At 44.0% G+C, this 20,264-nt stretch overlaps 1 pseudogene; it reads right to left on the bottom strand.

Moving 5' to 3' along the window:
• Positions 1–16,045: 16,045 nt before the first annotated feature.
• Positions 16,046–17,763, bottom strand: LOC136504104 (glutathione S-transferase T3-like; annotated as a pseudogene).
• Between the last annotated feature and the right edge of the window lie 2,501 nt (positions 17,764–20,264).

Here is a 20,264-nt window from a genome sequence, read left to right as displayed (position 1 = left end):
AGGCCACGCCGCCATGGCTGAGGGCAGTTAATGATTAAGATTGGTTTTTTTATTTCTAAAAAACTTGCGTACATACAGTTCTACATACTTTTATTTATTAGTTATTTGTTTGTATTTCAGTTCCTGAGTTCATTCAACACACCAATAATTTGCGTCAATCTATCAACATTCATATCCTGTGACTTGTGAGTCTCTTCTATGACTATATTTCGAACTATTTGTATTTGATTTGAACTGTTTATATCAAGATTTGTTGTCGTTTCTAGCTTAATCTTTAAATTTAAGGCTTGTCGTGTTATTATATGTGGTCTTACCGAATTGGAATATGGTTTTACCGAATTGTATAAGAAAAATAAATTTTGCGGCGTGAATACCCTATAGTAAAATCCTAGGTACGCCATTGCATGGAACCATGTTATTTGTACAAAAATCCTTGCTACTTTGGTTATTTCCTTCCAAAAGTGATGTTTTGTAGATTGTTTTAACTATGTAAAACCATGAAGAAACTACCATCAACAATGGTCTTATTGGTTCATTGATCACAAGCTCACTTTCTCTTCACCGTTGCCTTAGTCCATCAGTGCCAAGCCCTCTACTCGCGCTTCACCACCTCAATGGTCCATTGCACCTAATCTTCTAGCTTGCCCTTCACACTTGAAACCTAGTCCTTCATAGCCTAGTCTCGCATCTTGATCTTCTCCATCTAGCCATATGACACTATGCCATGCCTCATATTCAATGAGCTCTTTCAACCTCGCACTAGTTGAGCACTTTCATCAGCATAAGCCACTTCTCAACCCTACAGCTGTATCATTGAGAGCTTCTATGGAGCTTGAGAAGAAGTTTGGGAACACTCTGAGCACCAATATCTCTAAGCACTGCATGGTTCCAGTCCATTGATAGCCTACCAACAGCAGACTTGCTCACACCAGTGACAAACGATTGCAATAACAAAAACTCCCATAGTTACTGCCATTGTCATGTTGTGGGGTTTTTCCTGCCACAAGTAGGTAGTGGCACTGGGAAGATGGTACCGCATTATCACATTATCAATCCTTTCTACTATTCGAAAGTTGAAACTGGCAACGCTATCATAATGTAGTGGACATGGACCATACTGGGTCCACCCGTAGAAAATAACGATTAGGCTCGAATGGTTGCCTCCCCTTGCTTGGCCAGAATTCTTCTTATTATCATTGACTGGAAATAGGACCATCCGTTTGGAAGACAAGTTTAGGGGCTTTGAAGATAAGTTCAAGGGTGTAATGGTGCTAGCAGCATCTTCAGTATCATGAGATATCATATATATGATAATACAGGATCTACAAAGAGAACAACATTAATTCTATTCTGCTCCAAGCTACTGATCATTCATTGAATGCCCAATTGAGGACTAGGTCTAGGGCGTAGCTATCACGCCGAAGTGAGGCAATATAATCACCGCTAAGTGGGGATTTGAGCTTCTCAATGTCTGGGGTTGCTATAAAAGTAGAAGGCTCTTTTCTTCTCTCTAAAGATGCTAAGGAAGAAGAATGAGTAATTTTGTGTCTTTTGTTTAAGTGACTACGCCCTTCAGAGATTTTAGCTTCGCAATGCCTAAAGTTTATGAAGAACTTAAAGTTCCAAGCTCTTTGTCTAGAGAGTGGGTGTTCTCAGCCGCTTGCTACACAACACGCTATGTTACATCTACACACAACTAGTTCAACATTCTTCATACCAACTGGTTTCTTCTGTGTAATTTCAACATTTCCCTTTTCTAAGTAATTTTCACATTTCCCTTGGGCCTCTTCCAAATATCTTCAGCCCCATGAACAAGCTTTTGCTTCACTTGTAAGACATTTATTTCAAACAGGCTAAGGTGAGATACAAGTGCATCACACTTCATTTTCTACATTAAAAAGTAAAATGAGAAATATTACTTAGAAAAATGATTGTAACAATTAAATCCACATAATAGTGCATTAGAATTGAACTTAAATCTTCTTTAACATCTTCATAAGCTTGCATAAATAGCTCTAAAACCTCTAGAGGTCCTATGAGTCCACCACATAAACCTATTTTATTTTATTTTTGCATTTGTTTTCTTCAGTGGATAGTTATTAACTATATGTAGTTATTAACCGTTAGATACCTTCTGAGTCCTACTTTTGATTGGCATAAAAGAGTTTAGCTTATGATGGATAATAATGCACCCAACACCAGCACTCATATTGACAGGGTCATATGTGAGTCTTCTTGTAGTTGGCTCCATGGGTTTATGTTCAAAATTCAAATAGGCCAACGAAGTAAGCTTACATATGAAGATATTGAAAACATTAACCAATTGTTCAATAAAATTTCAATGCTCTAATTTTGTAATAATGCAACTTATGGTCTTAATCATCTAAGGACCACATGCTTTATTGGTTTATAGAGCTCCAACTTACTATCATCTTAGGGCAGAGCCAACCTTTGTTCATTCACAACTTATGCACTAGTAAAGATAATATATGCCTAACTAGGAGACTAACACTTATACAAGAAGACATGCTTTATTACTATACCAAAATGTTACATAAGACTACAAACCTTTGAGTGGCTATCCTACCATTCACCTCTCAGTCACACCCTTCTACATCTACCATGATTTCTTGGATTGGATGGCATGGCAACGAGGGGTGTCTCTATTTCTAGGCCATAGGGGGTCATATAAAGATGACATGCGTCCCTCTCTAGAAGTTTCTAAGACAAATATCTATGTTCTACATTGTTCTAATTTTTGTAGTGATAACATCTAGTGGCTTCATAAAAAAGATCGTATCATAAGTTCTGGGGAAGGTTGTAGAAGGTTTTTGTGTTTCTTCAACACTCTTCCTCAATGCAAACTTCCTTCTATAGTAGTGACAAGTGCCTCGTGAAAATTTTCAAACTTGCCTTTATTGAGTCCTTTTTTGTGAGTATGTTAACATTTCGCTCATTTGTCTTGGTAGCATCATTATTTCATCTCTCCCTCAAGAATCTTTTCTCTTATGTACTGGTAGTGAACTTCTATATGTTTGGTCTTTGCATGGAAGACATGATTTTCTGCTAGACATATAAAATGTAAGTTGTCACTAAAAATCCTTACATGATAATCTATTGATTGATGAAGGTATTCCATTAATTGCTTGAGCTAGTTATTGTCTTGTGCTGCCATTGTTGTTGACCGATACTCCACTTCTGTTCTGGATAGTTCCATGGTAGGTTGTCTCTTGTTGCACCATGACATGTCTCCTAATCCAAGACTAAAGAAGTATCCCATTGTTGATCGTTGTGTGCCACATTCTCCAACATAATCAACATCACAATATCCATATACCTAGAATTCTCTTGTCTTCTAATATAGAATACCAAATTTGATGGTGCCCTTGACATACCTTAGTATACACTTGACTACATCAAGGTGAGGCTTCTTCGAATTGCTCACGAGTAGATCGTTGTGTGCCACATTCTCCAACATAATCAACATCACAATATCTAATTTTGTTGGACTCCACATGAGTAGATCTACACAGTGAATATATAATATGGTACACTTTAGCATAAAACTTTTACTGTAGATTTATATTAATTAGAAAATCTAATTTTGTCTGTAATTAATTGGAATTTATCTATAACTAAGTTATACATGGTCCAATGAGTACGAAATTTTTACTATAGTTTAAGCATATAATAATTAACCTACCATAAAAATTTTACCACAATTGGACCATAGAAGCTGCAGCTATGAATTATTCTAATTAATTACAGACAAAATTAGATTTTCTAATTAATTTAAAGCTACAACAAAAACTTTGTACTAAAGCGTACTATATTATATGTTCATTGTGTAGATCTACTCATGTGGAGTCCAACAAAATTAGATTTTCCATTTTATGATTTTTCTGTGATTTACTATGATTTTTCAAAGATTCAGCGGAAACAAGAAAAAGGCAAAGGCGTGCTACTGTAGCAAAACCCTTGTTACTGTAGCAAACCGCCGCTGAAACCCGCCTGGGGGTAAAATAGACGGTTTTGGAAAGTTCAGGGGGTAAATCAGACCGTTTCATAGTTGAGGGGGTTATGCAGACCACCCCCCATAGTTGGGGGGTGGAGTAGACTTTTTCCTATTATGATAGGACTTGCATGGTAGTATACTTACTTGAAGGCCTTTACCTTGACGCAATCTTACCCCTACTCACCCTGCTGTTAGGCTAGTCACACGCTTGCTACTATATTTCACTGCTTATTACTTATACTACGCTTGCACTACATTGATGCGTGGTGGAAAACTGATGTTATCTGGACTATGGGGAGAGTGCTGCGTGTGTGACTTGGGTGCGTGGAGGGTGAGGGTTGAGTCGACCAAGTTGGAGTATACGACGAGCCTAGGGCAAGTCTTGCCATGGGGTGCTACCTGGGCACCTTTGGAAATGGATACCTGTGGTGGGTAAATGGTATATGAGGTGGTCCTGGGTGTGACCCTATGATGGGGGGAGCCCGGGATGGAGGTGTTGTGGTGGCATGGTAAATGGAAACCCTGATGAAGACATTCTGGCTTGGTCATCCCTAAGGACTTACTAGTACTTAGATTCATCGGGAAGCCTTACGTACCACTCGCCCTATATGGTGTGGGACGGTCGGACTACTTGGTAGGATGTTGCCACTACTGCTAGGTTGATAGCGGATGGTGTAAGGAGGTACGAGGCGCGGAGGATTTCCTCCACACCCTTCCGAGACTTCATGGAGACCTTGTGGACTCGGCTCATGACTCATAGTTTCAGCCACCCCAGACTAGACTTGGGGTGTACCAGGGCTGAATGGTAGAGTGGCATTATCCTAGGCTAGCAAGCGGCCGGAATCAGCCCAGTTGACGATGGTCAGCAAGGAAGGCGGATCTTGTGGTTATGTAAAGCCTCTGCAGAGTGTATGGTTGATCGATCGATACATGTGCCGACTTGTCGGCTATGGACCTTTCCTGGGTTTCGCTTAAACTAGATAGTGAGATGAGTCCTTCTCTTCTTCCCCCGTGAGAGAGTGTCGGTCGTAGCCAGGGGCTACGGGCCTTGAGACAGTGCCAAGAGGGAGTTGGCCTATCGACTGAGCGATGGTATGGTAATGGTATGGAGATGGTGGTATATCGATCCTAGGATCGAAACCTGGCTCGGGAAAGGGAATGGGGTGGAATGTGTGTGGAAATGGTGTTAAAACTTGACTATACTTATATACTTGATATACTAAATGCATAGAAAACCCTAGCTTTATAGGTTCCTGTTGACTATATCCAACTTGCATACAATTTCCACAAAGCAATGCTCATAGGGTTGGGAGTGGCCAGTACAAATCGTATTGATAAATTTTGGTACACAGGTTCTGCTGAGGAGTATAGCTCTGAGGGGATTGGCGGTTGAGGGGTTTGTGCCTACGCTCGAGTTTGGCGATCTTATCTACAAGCTGTTCTGAATGAATGCTACTTTTGATTCCACCAATGCGGTGATGTAATAATTTATGTAATTCTGCACTATTTGTACTCTGATATTATCGTTGTATGGATGTGATATTCGACTGGAATTTGGGTAATATGATCTATAATGGTCTTATTACACTTCGACGCTGTGGATTTCCCTTCGTGGAAATCGGGGTCGTTTCAGAAATCATGTTCACAAACAAGAGTACTTTTTACAATAACAATGGACACTGCCATAACATCTTTCTCAACTAATGTTCTAACACAAGCGGTACATAGAGCATACTAAAGATACTGATCTATACAGACTTACATAACGAAATGATGTAGCTGTGCTCCTTCCATGTGGCACTCCTACTTGCAAGGCAAAATAAATATAATTAGTGCATCCTTCGAATTGGTAGCCAATGCACTATGGAACCCCTCTTCTTCATCTCTGATCCACAACCTGAACAAAGCAACATAATTAATAATATTGAACATACCATTCCTTTAGTTAACAAGCCGAAATTGGCCTATACATACATAGAATGAAATCAACTCCCTACCTGAACAAAGACTGCTGTGACGATGAAATATAGCAAATGCACATTTACTGCTCTGCTAATGACTCTATGAATCAGGAAACATATGGAAGATAGTAAGGCCTATTCATATAGAAACGCCCTCTTGATCTACAAAAGCAGATGACACGGGCATGGATGACATGAACCTTTCCGCGGTCCATGTCATATGCAATCCGTGTTCTATCCTTCCCAATAAGGAAAATGAAATTCCATTCTGGGTGAACTGTAATCACTCTGTACTCCTCATCACAAAGCTCAGAACCAACTTTAATATTCATGTGTCCAAATAGTTCCTTCGTGTCCATAATATTCTTCAATCTCCAGTTATTAGTATCATAGTCTTCAAGTATCCACACTAAAAGTCAAGACATATTATGAAATCAGCACAGCACACACACATAGGTGACCTAGAGCTTGATGGATGGACATTTTAGCACCACGTGGTTTACGAATTGTCCTCCATGTCTTTCTCTCCATATCCACAGCAACTATCACAAAGTACTCAGGCATGTGCATAAAACCATTAAGAAAAACACTTCTCAATTTTGAACATAGAACAATACCCTCACCTTATTCAGATTCCTTAAAGATCCATGCTATAATTTTAAATGAGTAGATATTCACACCTACACATGCACCCTCCACCTCAACAAATTCAACCACATAGAAGGGCGTGGACGGTGGGTCAAAATCTAAGCGAGCCTGACCAACAGAACGGATGCTACGCAACAGTACATGCCATTTGTGGGTCACTAGATTGTCGACAACATAGCGCCGTAATCCATCAGGCAGCAAAGGACGAGGCTGCTGCAATAATATGAGACTATGACTTTTTTGAAGGGGGGAAGGCGAGAAGGACAAGGAGGGCCATTCATAGGTGATGCTAGTGAAGTGGCGATTGCCCTTCCACCAGCTGCCATAGAAGAAGCTGACGACAGTTTGTGAAAGCTTCTTACGGTGATAGTAGTCAGAGATAATGCGCTTCTAGGAGCGACAGACACACTTACAGTAGCATAAGGACCGGGCAGGAAGGTAGCGGAAGATGTCGGCAAGCACATCATCTAAGAGCCTATCCACTGCATTCCTCATGTTTGGGTCCTCCTTCATCTAGAAGGACACCACCAGCCGAAGAGATGAGACTGCCCTACCGTGAAATTGCATCAATAAACCTTACTAAGGAGATGAGTTTTGAGGAGAAGGGATGGCGATGCAAGTAAGGCCTTATTACACTTGCCTTTGGATCTGGCGGCGGTGCGCACGAGTGGCAACGTCGGTGACAGTAATAATTCGTTCGCCGGTGGATCTATGCAGGAAAGCTGACGATGTGCACCGGCATAGAGCAAGAGCTAAGCAGTGGTGATGAGCAAGAGGGCGATGATGAACAACAACAATGAGGAGCAATGAGCACAGGATGGGCGGTCCCCCTCCTATTGTAGCCTTCTCTGCTGGAACTCGGTGTTCTTCTTGTGATGACACCCTAGGATGGTGCCGACCACTAGGTGGAGTTGGAGCTAGATGCAGCCATAGAGTAGTCAGGGCTCAAAGTGTTGCACACTCTGAGTGAAGAGGTCGGACCAGGTCTTTTGTCTATGCTTTTGCCTCTCGCCAAGGCGCCAAAACAACCTTGAAAACCCTCGCACTCCTGCCAAGATTAAATATTGTGTCACCGGTGGTTCAGGGTACTATCCGGCTATAGAAGAAGACCTATTTTGGATCCTCTGTGCTTACATAGAGGTGTACACGTGGATCACAATCAAGACCAACTGATTAAATTAATATTTTAACGAAGTAATAATTCAATGATTATGCAGTACTCATACATACTAATCCCTAGGTAGGCAGTACTCATTAGTACATATAAACTTCATTAACATAAACATTTTACAAATTCTAAGACTTAATGTCGGATGGGTAGGCAGTTGCTAAGGTACTCAATTGGTTGATGCGGTCCCAAAAGCTAGAGGTAGTGAACCGTAGTGAAGATGATAGCATCTCCGTCCACGGACACATTGTATCTGTAAAGTATGTCTACTTCCTGTCCAGTCCTGCAAAGCACAAAAATCTCTCCATAATCAAGGTCTTGAACGATTCTTGACAAATTTTGTGGTCCGAGAAGGTGACAAACAGCGGCTTCAACAATCAACAGTCGGTCCGGGTGAATGCTTCGTCCCCAAGTAGCAAACAACATCATCTAGGGTCCTGGTGCCACACCTAGCCACCAAAACGCAAGTTTGCTCGCACTGAAATGGCTTCTTTCGAAGTAAGACATCTGTTGCAATGAAGGAATTCCTAATATGAACAGAACTGATATCGAACCCAAAACCAGTTGGAACCAAATGCAAATAGGGGGAGACCGAATCCATCTAACCTTCAAGGGCGTTGTCCATGATGATAATGCAAGGTGCTCGAGGTAGGGCAAGTACAGGCGACGGGTTAAAATGAAGATGAAGCAATGGGAGGGGAGAATGAAGATGAAGCAACAACGGGGGGGGGAGAACTAATGGATTCATATTGGGGTTTTTTAGTTGGTCGAACTGCCACCAAGGCATCGACAGGGCCCGAGGGGGAGTTGGGAATGGGCTGGGCGCTTCTAGGTTTGTTGCCAAATGGACAATCCAAATTGATCGGCAGCGAGAATGGACGGCACGGGATAAGTTAAACAGTGCCCATTTTAAGCCAACCGTTGCCACGCTAATCCAACGCTATAATACGGTGATTGTCAGCGGTTAAACTGCTTTTACATTCTCCTAGAAACAACCGGAACCGTACATGACAGTTTTTTCCTTTTCATTCATTCATATAGATACAGAAAAACAAAAAAAACATTCGTCGAGAGATCAAATCTGTGTACTGGTATTTTGGAAGTAGTATTGGAAAGAAGTTGCTTTGCATTTCATGTAAAAAGGTGGCACTGAAGAGATCAAATCTGTGCAAGTAGAATTTTTTTCATTGATTCATTATATATATCTAATATTTAGATATAATTTGGACGAGTATATGATTGTACTTGTCTGAAAGCATAATAACTAACCTAAACTATTAAAACTACTTGTACTAACTATGAACTACTTAATCTAAGTATGATTCTCTCGCAGAGAGGATCATGCTTGCCTCGCTCGCTTGGGAGGAGGCGAGTCGAAGTCGGAGTCAGAGTCGTCATTGTCGTCGGCGTCGTCCTCATCCTCATCCTCCTCCTCTAGGTCCTCCTTCTCGGAGCTCCACGGAGGACTATAATCAGACGACGTCCAGTCGTCGAAGGAGATGTTCTCCTCGGAGGAGTGGGGGAAGGCAATTTGTCCTCGCTGGACGACGGGCTGCTTGAAAACTTGATGGTGTTGTCCGACATTTTCTTTGTAGATTGAAAGAGGAGGGGATAGTAGATGAAGAAGAGGGGTCGTTTAAAAGGGCACCGGGCTTGAAGTATATGTAGAGCAGTGGGTACGTGGCTCTTAGGCTTCAGGCAGCGGAAGTAATGGTGATTTGACGACCTTGAAAGTTGAGGCAATTCAACACTCATGCTGAATTTACCGCTGGTTGACCAAACGCTAGTTTAGGGCCGGCAAACAAAATGCGTATCCCAGTCGGTCCGGCTTTTCGTGCGACGGAGCAAATACAACCGCAATACCACTGACGCATCTATTGTTAACGCACCGGTGGTAGAAGTCTGAACTGCCGGTTTCATTCCTGGGAGGCCTCGCTATCGTTCCAACCGACGGTGGAAGTATGACACCGTCGCTTCTATCGCTACGATAGTAAAAGTGGCGACAACGATATATCAATCTACAGTAGTGTGGCCTTTTTTTTTTTTGAGAACTTGGCATTCAGGAAGAGTTGGTCGTCGGCCAACGGAAACTGCTGCAGCAAAAAAAAAGTGTCGAACAAACAAATACTACAATGGGTTCGTCATCAAACGCTTGCTCGGCGATGTTGCATTGATCGCCAGCAAAGCCGGCATGTGTACGTGTAGCTCGACGACGATGTGGACGCGGTCACGCGGAGGCGCTGGTCGCGCTCGGACGGTAGCATGCATATGCAAGCAGGCGACGGTTCTGAGTTGGAGGAGAAGCCAATGGCAGAGGCGGATGCCATTTCCCAAGAAATAGAGTGACGTAAATAGTTTAGAGCGTGTTTAGTTTCCACCCTAAATTCCCAAAAAGTATTACAGTATCCATCACATCGAATCTTGCGATACGTACATGGAGCATTAAATATAGACGAAAAAAAACTAATTGCACAATTTGGTTGGAAATTGCGAGACGAACGTTTTGAGCCTAATTAGTCAACGATTGAATACTATTTATCAAATAAAAACAAAAGTGCTACAGTAGCCCAAATTCCAAAATTTGAGCAACTAAACACGCGCTTACTTGTCCGGGTATGTAGCTAAGATGGCGGAGCACTCGCTTAGCATGTGATGAGGGGTACGGGGATCGATACCTCCATCAAATGAATTTTAAATTTTTGTTTGTCTTTGTTTATCCAAAATAACGAACGAGGAGTTTTTTTTTTTTGGTCTTTTTTAACAACGAACGAGGACTATTTTTTGGGTCTTTTTTACTGCCCATCCTCGGCGTCTGCGCCTGTCTCCTATTATTTTTTCGCTAACGCTCCACCAAGGCCGTCCGCTAGCTAGGTTGCAAACTAGCCCACAGCCCTGCTACCCTCGTTGGCACACACGGTTTTCCAAAAAAGAAAAAAAAGAAAAAAGAGTGACATTTTATCTTCCCCGCTCGCATCGGCTCCACCGTACCATCAGCCCTTCGGTCACATAAGCACGACCTCGGCTAGCGCACGCGTTTGCACGAGCGCCGCTGCCGTCCGCATACGCACGAGCGTCGAGCGCCACCGCTCGCCGCGTACGCACGAGCTCCACTGGCCATGCTGCACCGCCCGCCCCTGGTGAGGGAGAACGCTACTACATCCACCACACGGGGGCTAAACGCCTGGTCGGCGGCCAGGAAGGCCTCCACCTCCGCCTGCCCAGCTCGCTGCGACCAGGAGTGGAGCTTGCCCGTGTGTAGCTCATGGTAGCCCGGGTGAAGCCCGCCCACGCACATCTCGCGCCCGCCTACCCAGTTCGCCGTGGCAGGTGTTGAACTCGCCCGCGTGCATCCCGCGACGGCCGAGATAGAACTCCACACGTCGACAAGGATCCATTCTCCCAAGTAGCAAGGAGATATTGTACTGAAACTACATGTTGCAAGTGCCTATTTTAAGTGTTTCAAATGTTTCAGATGTATGTTAAGTGTTTTATATCGATGTTGCAAAAGTAGATCGGGATGATGCACATGTTGTAATGGTGTTTTCAAGTGTATATCTCAAATGTTTCATTTGTTTCAGACATATGTTGCAAGTGTTTCGTCTGGATGTTACAAAAGTAGATCTAGATGTTACATATTCATGTATATTGCAAGCGTATGTTTTAAGTGTTTCACGTGTTTCACTCGTACGTTGCAAATGTTTTATCTGGATATTGCATATATTTTGCAATGGCTACGAACGTGTTTTCCTGGTGTGGTGTTTCAGACGTATGTTGCAAGTGTTTCAATTATTTTAGACATTGTTTATTATAGATGTTGAAAAAGTAGATGTTGGTGTCATCTACAGTAACCACCTGCTGCAGCTGCTGGGCCCGCCTATATGCGTGTGGTTGTAGAGGGGGCGCCTCGGTGCGAGCGTGAGACATGGTGCGAGCACGGGACATAGAGCGGCCCCCCACACGAAGCAGGTGCCGCAGGCGTGGGCATCCGGATGCTAACCCTGTCCGGATGCCAGATGTTCCGTGTTTTTTAATCATGTCTCCTATTATTTTTAAGGACAGGGACGTCAGTACGTCAAAGGCCATGTTTAGTTGGGCCGATTCGGCGGCGGCAGATTCAGTGTAGCTACACTGTAGCTACAGTGACATTTGTTTTTATTTGTTAATAGTTATCCAATAGTTGATTAATTGGGCTCAAAATGTTCGTCTCGCAAGGTACAACTAAATTGTGCAATTAGTTTTTGATTTCGTCACCATTTAGTACTTCATGCATGTACCGGAAGTTTGATGTGATGAAAAATCTTCTTTTTGCATAGTATTAAAATTGGGAATTTGGTGAACTAAACATAAAAGAACTCATACGACAACGCCAGCACCAGTCAGGTACAGAAAAAAGGTACAGACTAGTACTATTTGCATATACTGCCTCCGTCATTCAATAGAAGTTGTTATGCGACGCGTGCAAGTTAAACTTTATTAACTTTGATTAGGTTTGTAGAAAATACATGTACCATTTATATCTTCAAATAAGTTTATTATAAAAGTATATTCAACGATCTATCTAATAATATTAATTATATATTATAATATATTAATATTATATTATATATAATTGGTTAAAGTTAAAAAAAAGCTGACTTCTTGAAGCCAGAATGACTTCTATTTTGGAATTGGTGGAGTAAGCTGGTTCTTGATGAAGAGTTCTCAGCAGGCCAAGGACGACACTGCCGTCTAGTACAAGCGAGCAGCAGGACCCCCTTCTTCCTCACCTCACTTTGATTCAGCCCAACAGGTAGCATTGGCCCATTGAAGGCCGTCCCACACAAAGTGACCGATTTCTTCCCTAATCGACACATCAGCCATCCTTCTTAGTCCAATCAACCATGCTTGGATCCCAATTTCCCAACCCTAGCCGGCGAGCATAGAGCACCGTGGTCCGAGCACAGAGGGTGATTATGGATTTTTCGGAGCAGCCACACAAGTTGAAAGCGTTCGGACCGTTCCTAGCTAGCCGGCTAGAAACAAGCTCCAAGAGTAACAAACACAACTCACTGGCTTGAACGCAAACCAAGTGTTCTAGGAGTTGAAGATCAGTTTAGAGAGCTTTCTTTCTCAGTTTGGAGGCTCAATCTCTCGAGGAATAGGAAGAGAAATGTTGGGAGAAGCTTGAGGTGCTCCAATAGAGTGAGAGAGAGAGAGAGAGAGGAAGAGAGCTTCTGTCTGAGCACACGACCGTTGGGAGAGAAGAGGGGGTAAGAAAATACCCCTTCACTCCAACCGTCAAAACAGCAAGTCACGGCAGTGCCGCTCTAGCTTGGCAACCAACAAAGAAAGAGTGAAAAGCTTGCTGCCAAGGCTATGGTTTTGAGGATATTTTAGTGGGTATTTGAGCACTTACTTGCACATTGAAGCTTTGCATTATATCCCCTTAGTAGTATGGCTTTTTCTATACTCAAATTCTAAATAGAAAAATAAATTAAATGCCTTTGAGTCAGGTTGCTGCATCCTTTTGTAATTGGAGGCTCCACCATTACATGTATTATCCTTTTCTTTTTACCTGCTTGTCATCTCGATAAATCTCATTAGTCTTCTAATTACGTGGTTATTATCATCAAAACTCACGATTAGAGCTTGATTGAACTTACGGGGTTTCTCCTCGCCTCGCCCTGGGCTCCTCTGCGCATTTGTCGATGGGAAGGCGGCTTGCGGTGCAGGCTTAGAGGCGGCGGCGAATCGAGAGCAGAGAGCGTCCGCGTGCGAGCTGCAGATGGCTCCTCAGCTTCGTGTTTGACATTCTCCGACCTCCTCGCTGTGCACAACAAGCTGCTTAGGGAAGACACATGCACCAACAAGTTGCAGCAGACATCCGAGCGGGGCGATGCAGAGACGCAGACGATAACCCTCTATAGATTCAGAGAGGTGGTGGTAAGCGATTTCAGCAGCCTAGGTCAAACTCTAGGCGGCGTGTGTCCTCTCCTTACAGGGTGCGCACTCGTAGATTATGGTCCTATTTGGCAGGACTCCTCCCTAGCTCCAGCTCTGACTTCTACGGAGGAGCCCTGCCAAATGTTTTTTTTTTAGAAGCTATTTTTCAGTAAAAAGAAAAAGAGCCGGAGCCGTTTTAGAGAAGCCATAGAAACGGCTCTGGCTCCTCCCACGAAAGGAGCTGTGCCAAACAACCCCTAAAGTCCAGCAGGCGTAGGTCGCGGAGCTGGCGCGTGGAATCGATCACATATTTGGAAATGGTTCGTTGCTTTGCATGTTTGCATGTGGGCATGCATGTAGCAGCTTCGATGTTTGCATGTGGGCATGCCAGGTAGCAGCGACATGGTCTCGGTTCCGTCTCGGTTTCGCGTGCGCCTGGGATTGATCACCCTCTCGGTTTCGCAGGAGTAGGGGACGATGGGATCCATTAAGCAAGCCCTCTCCTAACAAAGCACCCAGTCGATTTGGAGCGACGGAGAGCAGCCGGCAGCTGGATGATGATGATCACCTTGAAGAAGACGTCGATGAGGAAAAAGAGGAGGGCGTGAATCAGGTGGAGGTGTTGGAGGGATTGAAGCATGCTGATGGACCCATCTATAAGGGCATGTACAACCTACAGACAGGGGGCTGTCTACAAGTTCTTGGAATTCACGACACAGACAGCTAAATAGACAGTTCATACAACCCATAGACAAGGATTGTCTTTTTGACTGTCTGCAAGCTATTTAATGCTTGTATTTAACTATGATCAATCATGAGTACCATTTTTGTATACTATTGTGTTGCTAATCGATACAAATTAGATCAAGCATAAATACGTGGAGTATGATTGCAATTTTTTTAAGATCCATCAATATAAGTAATATATTATACATGACTTCAGAGAGAGCTGCACTGTACATATACTGGAACAAAAAAAAATGAAAGCAATACAAGGAGCCATTTTTTAAGATCCATCAATATAAGTAATATTAATATATTATACATGACTTCAGAGAGAGCTGCATTGTACACATACTGGAACAGAAAAAAATGAAAGCAATACAAGGAGCCATTCAGTCATCACTATAAGAAAGCAGCATATATCCATGACACATACAGGAACTGAAAAAAATACAAACATGGATTAGCCATTTTCAGACAAGTCATAGCTTGCACACTGGCAATCAGTTTTCAGAAAAAAAAATAAGAAAGGTAGATGCATAACTTTCAGTTAAACATAGAACACTAGTAGCCTATATATCGTCCACACCTTGCAGAACCAAACCAATCACCTAGTGGTAATCTAATTGTTGCCATCATATTGAACCTGGAAGGAGATAGATGGAAAATACATAAGCTTCTCGTCATATTCATACATAAGCTTCCTATCATTGGTCACAAAAAACAGAAACAGTCAGAAATGTAATGCATCCAGTAACTGAAACTGAAAACTGAAGAAGGCAAAGGATGACAATGTTCAGAGCATACATGAATCTCAGAAGAAGAAAAAAAGATCTGGTAGTAGTTCACAGTTTCAGAACTACAACAGTTACTAGATGACAGGAAGTAGAGATGACAGGAAGTGGAGATTACCAAGTCCACAGCAACATTGGCACATCTACCAAATCTACAGCAACAGACCTGCTTGTCCACTCTATAACTGGAATGGCTGTCACCTCCGCTTTAGAAACTGTCGGATTTCTGCAATCAGAGAGTTTATTCTTCTGGCAGTAATCTCCAACTTCGGAGCCTGATCCTATGCCAACAATACAAAGCAAATAGCAAATCGAAGAATGCCATAGTATGATTTTGGCCTCTATGTTTTCTGTGAAACAATAGATTTGGAAAGAGTGGGAAATCACGTTCCAATCACTAGACATGCTGTTTGATAGATAATGGATTCACAGCTACGTTGAATACACAAAATGAAGCCAAAGAAATTAGAAATGTTTCAAGGTACTATGCATTGGCATTTCTGCAACTCCATACATCAGCATGACAGCCAAAGAAATTAGCAAATTTTCAAGGTACTATGAAATTAGAAAATAAAAGCATGACAGCTCCATACATCAGCATCTTGTTGAGCTTTGACAACAACTAGCTTTCTGATTCTCATCCTGTAAACAAACAGAACGAAGGAGAAGATCAGACGAACAACTGATAGTAGTTTTCAGCTGAGAAAGCTAACTGAGAATTCAACAACAGACATATCAAAAATCAGGAAGCAAGATAACATGTAGAATCAGAAAGCATACACTGCACCTAGGAAACTTCAGAATAATCATTAGATAATTTAAGGAAAAAGCATCTTCCTTAAACACTTCATGGCAGCAAGTCGCTCAGACTTTTCGTCGTCTGTCATTGAACTTGTATCTTGTGAGATGAGGTTGTTATATGCATCCATCATCTTTGATTCTTTCTCAAGCTTCTTCCCCTCCATCTCAAGCTTCTTTGATTCCATCTCAAGCCTCCTCCCCTCCATCTCAAGTTTCTTGGACTCTCTGTTCTCCTGTGCTATTAAATGGGTAAGCCTTGTGGTCTCAATCTTATCGGAAGACAACTTTTGCTGCATCGCTAGCACCTTCATGCGGTTTGCATTAACTTCTTCTTGGATCTTGCTCAATTTATCAAGCTTTTCCACATGATTTGCGGATTCCTCTGATTTTCCATCATCACCCATTGCCTTTGACTTGCCTTTTGCAGCAAGAGCGGACTTTTTAGCTGCCTTTTGTCCCATTGGTCGCTTTGGCATCTCATCTTCACTGTCAACATTTTTCACATCTTCTTCGAGGTGATATGACTTCCTTTTACGAGCGTTCTTCAGCTCTTCGTTGTATGTTTTCCACTTCGGCACTTCACGACAAATTTTCCAATCATTCTTAATCACAAAGGGTCCAAGCTTGTGATCCAAATAGAACTTCTCGGCTGTATCCATCCACATCTCATCGGAGTAGCCACTTGTGAACACCCTGCGAGCCTTCAAATACTCAGATTCAAAGAGGTCACACCACCTATTAATCTTGTGCCAACGATCCTTGGCTTGCTTTGCATTTCTTTTCCTTTACGGTGGGGTCTCCTTGTTGTATGCCTTGATAACATCACCCCAATATGCTTCGCCCTTCCTATCGGCTCCAATGGTTGAGTCCGTTGAATTTTCAATCCAAGCACTCATCAATCTTTCATCTTCTTGTGGTGTCCACATAATCCGCTTCTCAGTCCTAACCATTTCGTTCTCATCATTGACTAGAACAGGTAGCTGCTCTGATAAGAATTCCACCTCTGAGGGAGAACTTCCTCCATTGGTTTCAAGAATAGATATATTGACATGGCTATTGTGAGAAGGTGTACCAACCAAATGAAAATTATGTGGCTGATTGCCAAAGTACCTCATGAAACCACCTTGTGTGTCTTTATCCCTATAAAAAGAAATAGTGACAGAGCATTCAACTGTCCTTATCATCATTGAATCGCTATTAAGTGTGCAGAGAATAATTACACATACTAAGGTTCAGTAAACTAGAAAAAACCATAAAAGTTATCCAAAATGCATAATCTACTGATAATCAAATACATGCAGTAATCTACTGATAATCAAGTACATGCAGTAATCTACTGATAATCAAATACATGCAGTAATCTACTGATAATCTTACAACTAATTTAATAAATAACCACTACCTTCTTGATTAAGCAATTGTTAATAACCACTACATAAGGCAGATACAAAAGAGAAGAAGCAAACTACTCTTCTGGGAAACATATTGCATTTGAATGTACAAAAGAGAAGAAGTAATCTACTGATAATCAAAGACAATAATCAACTGATATCTATTTTCAGAAAAAAAAACATGCAGTAATCTACATCACAACGAAGAGGCTCATAAGTTCTCTTACCATGTTGCATCTGAATGCCGAACTGAGGAAGACCCTAGACTAGCGCCAGCAGGTGGCGATGGAGGGAACGGAAATTTGATAGGGGAGGATTTGGTCGCGCCGGATGCAGCCATGGATCCGCGGCCAAAGGGAAGGAGGCCGGCCGGTGGGCTGGATCCACGACCAAAGGGGAGGAGGCCGGCTGGCGGGCTGGATCCGCGACCAAAGGGGAGGAGGCCGGCCGCCGAGCCGGATCTGCCTCCAACGGGGAAGAGGCTAGCTGCCCTTCTGGATCCACGACCAATGGAGGAAGAGGCCCGCGTGTTGCCGACCTTGCCCTTCCGCCCCGCTGCCACTCTCAACGCCGACGGCGCTGCCGCCGCGCCTGAATCCGATGGTGTGCTAGGGTGGTCCATCTCGCTGGTGAAGTTTCCCGGAAAGATTGAAGAATATATGGAGACGGTGGTGGATTTGGCGCGCAAAATCCATTCCCGCGCGCCCTCAACTTCCTCCGTGCGTGCGCCCGCACTGGATCCTCCGCTCGTCGACTCCCCCGTACAGCGCGACTCTAGAGAGACGACGGCTTCTTGGACCACGAGCCACGCTCATCGTCTCGCGAAGCGCCGGGGCAAGCTCGTCTGCTTAGTTCGGGGGTTCTTTTTGTAAAATAAGTGACGTACAGACGCGGTATACAGACGCGCTGTACATGCCCTAAGAAAATAGACTTTTATTGCTGGCGCTACCATCTCGGATCTTCCGAGGAGAGTAAGTATACAGCTTCCCTTCAACATGTTCTTGCCTTTTTTTTCCACTTCATTCACCATTTCGTCGCTACCAACTAGTAGCAGCTAAATATATGAGTTATGCATCAGCTTCCATGCAGCCGATGAGGTTGACGCTTCCAACCACGGAGTGCCAGCGACCGATGTGCGGACGCCATGTGGGTAGAGCCCCATGCTACAGATCTTCTCCGTCAAGCTCGCCATGCTACAGCAGCCACCGCCGTCGTCGTCCCCATCCAGCTGTACGGATTCATGGCCGTCCGATGTTAGAGTGCATAGCAGATGCCAGCATAGCCCGCTATACCATGAGCCACCCTGGGCTCCGATAATAATTGTTAGAGTACTGCATCAGCTTCCATGCAGCCGATGAGGTCGACGCTTCCAACCACGGAGTGCCAGCGACCGATGTGCGGACGCCATGTGGGTAGAGCCCCATGCTACAGATCTTCTCCATCAAGCTCGCCATGCTGTTGGGGTTTAGTCCCACATCGTGTAGCGATGGTGGGGGAGCACAACATATAAGGCGGAAGAAGCCCCCACCTATCAGACTAGTCTTTTGGGTTGAGAATGCCCAAAGGCCTTATATGTTGTCAGCTTCGGTAGACCTGGGACCTGTGGGAGCGCAGGCTCGTTGTAACGAGCCGGGCCGGCTGTAAGCCAGCTCCAAGATCAAGATCGAGAACTCGGTGGTCTCCACCGGTTCCAACAATTGGTATCAGAGCCGGTATCCATGGTCAGGGGCACCCTGATGTGTGACTAAGGGGGAGATTGTTGGGGTTTAATCCCACATCATGTAGCGATGGTGGGGGAGCACAACATATACATATAAGGCGGAAGAAGCTCCCACCTATCAGACTAGTCTTTTGGGTTGAGACTAGTCTTTTGGGTTGAGAAGGCCTAAAGGCCTTATATGTTGTCAGCTTCGGTAGACCTGGGACCTGTGGGAGCGCAGGCTCGTTGTAACGAGCCGGGCCGGCTACAAGCCAGCTCCAAGATCGTGAACTCGGTGGTCACCACCGGTTCCAACACGTGCTACAGCAGCCACCGCCGTCGTCGTCCCCATCCATCTGTACGGATTCATGGCCGTCCGATGTTAGAGTGCGTAGCAGATGCCAGCATAGCCCGCTATACCATGAGCCACCTGCAGCCACCCTGGGCTCCGATAATAATTGTTAGAGTACGCAGCAGATGCCGGCCTAGCCCGCTATACCACGAGCCGACGCCCCTCAAGTCCAGATCCATCGGAGCTCACAACATATCCAAGCCGCCTTAGGCCTAACTCAACTCAAAACACTAGTTTGATAGGTGAGGGCTGCCCCCATCTTATATGTTGTGCTCCCCATCATCAATTATCGATGTGGGACTAAACCTAACATCCGAGACCTCAAGGACCCTTTGTGCAACTACGTCTTCATTCGCACCAGGGACGACCCCTAGGTCATCCCAGACCTGCACTCGGACCCCTTCATCTACCTCTCTGGCCCCAAGAGAGCATCCACATGCGGGCTTACGTGCTGTTCGAGTATGACATGAGGATCAAGCAAGAGCACGAGGAGGAGGACGACCTGCCGCTCATCGACGGGGTAGCCATCTTCAGTGAGCTAACCTGCATCCACGAACCAGTGACCTACCACATTGGGGGCTACCGCGGCGCCGTGGTGGACGTGCGACGAGCACTCTTTCTCAGATCCGTGGAGGCCACGGTACAAGAGTCTGGATTCGGGAACTGTTGCCACTGAAGCATCACAGTGGTGTTGGCCTGGATTTGTCTATATCTGGTTTTGCTCCTCCGATAGCAGATGAGATTAAGCTATTCCGTGGCATCATTCATCAGAAGTCGTGCGCCCTAAACA

This window comes from Miscanthus floridulus, chromosome 14 (assembly GCF_019320115.1).
Source record: "Miscanthus floridulus cultivar M001 chromosome 14, ASM1932011v1, whole genome shotgun sequence".
Taxonomy (NCBI): domain Eukaryota; kingdom Viridiplantae; phylum Streptophyta; class Magnoliopsida; order Poales; family Poaceae; genus Miscanthus; species Miscanthus floridulus.
This window is presented reverse-complemented; position numbering and strand designations above follow the sequence as displayed.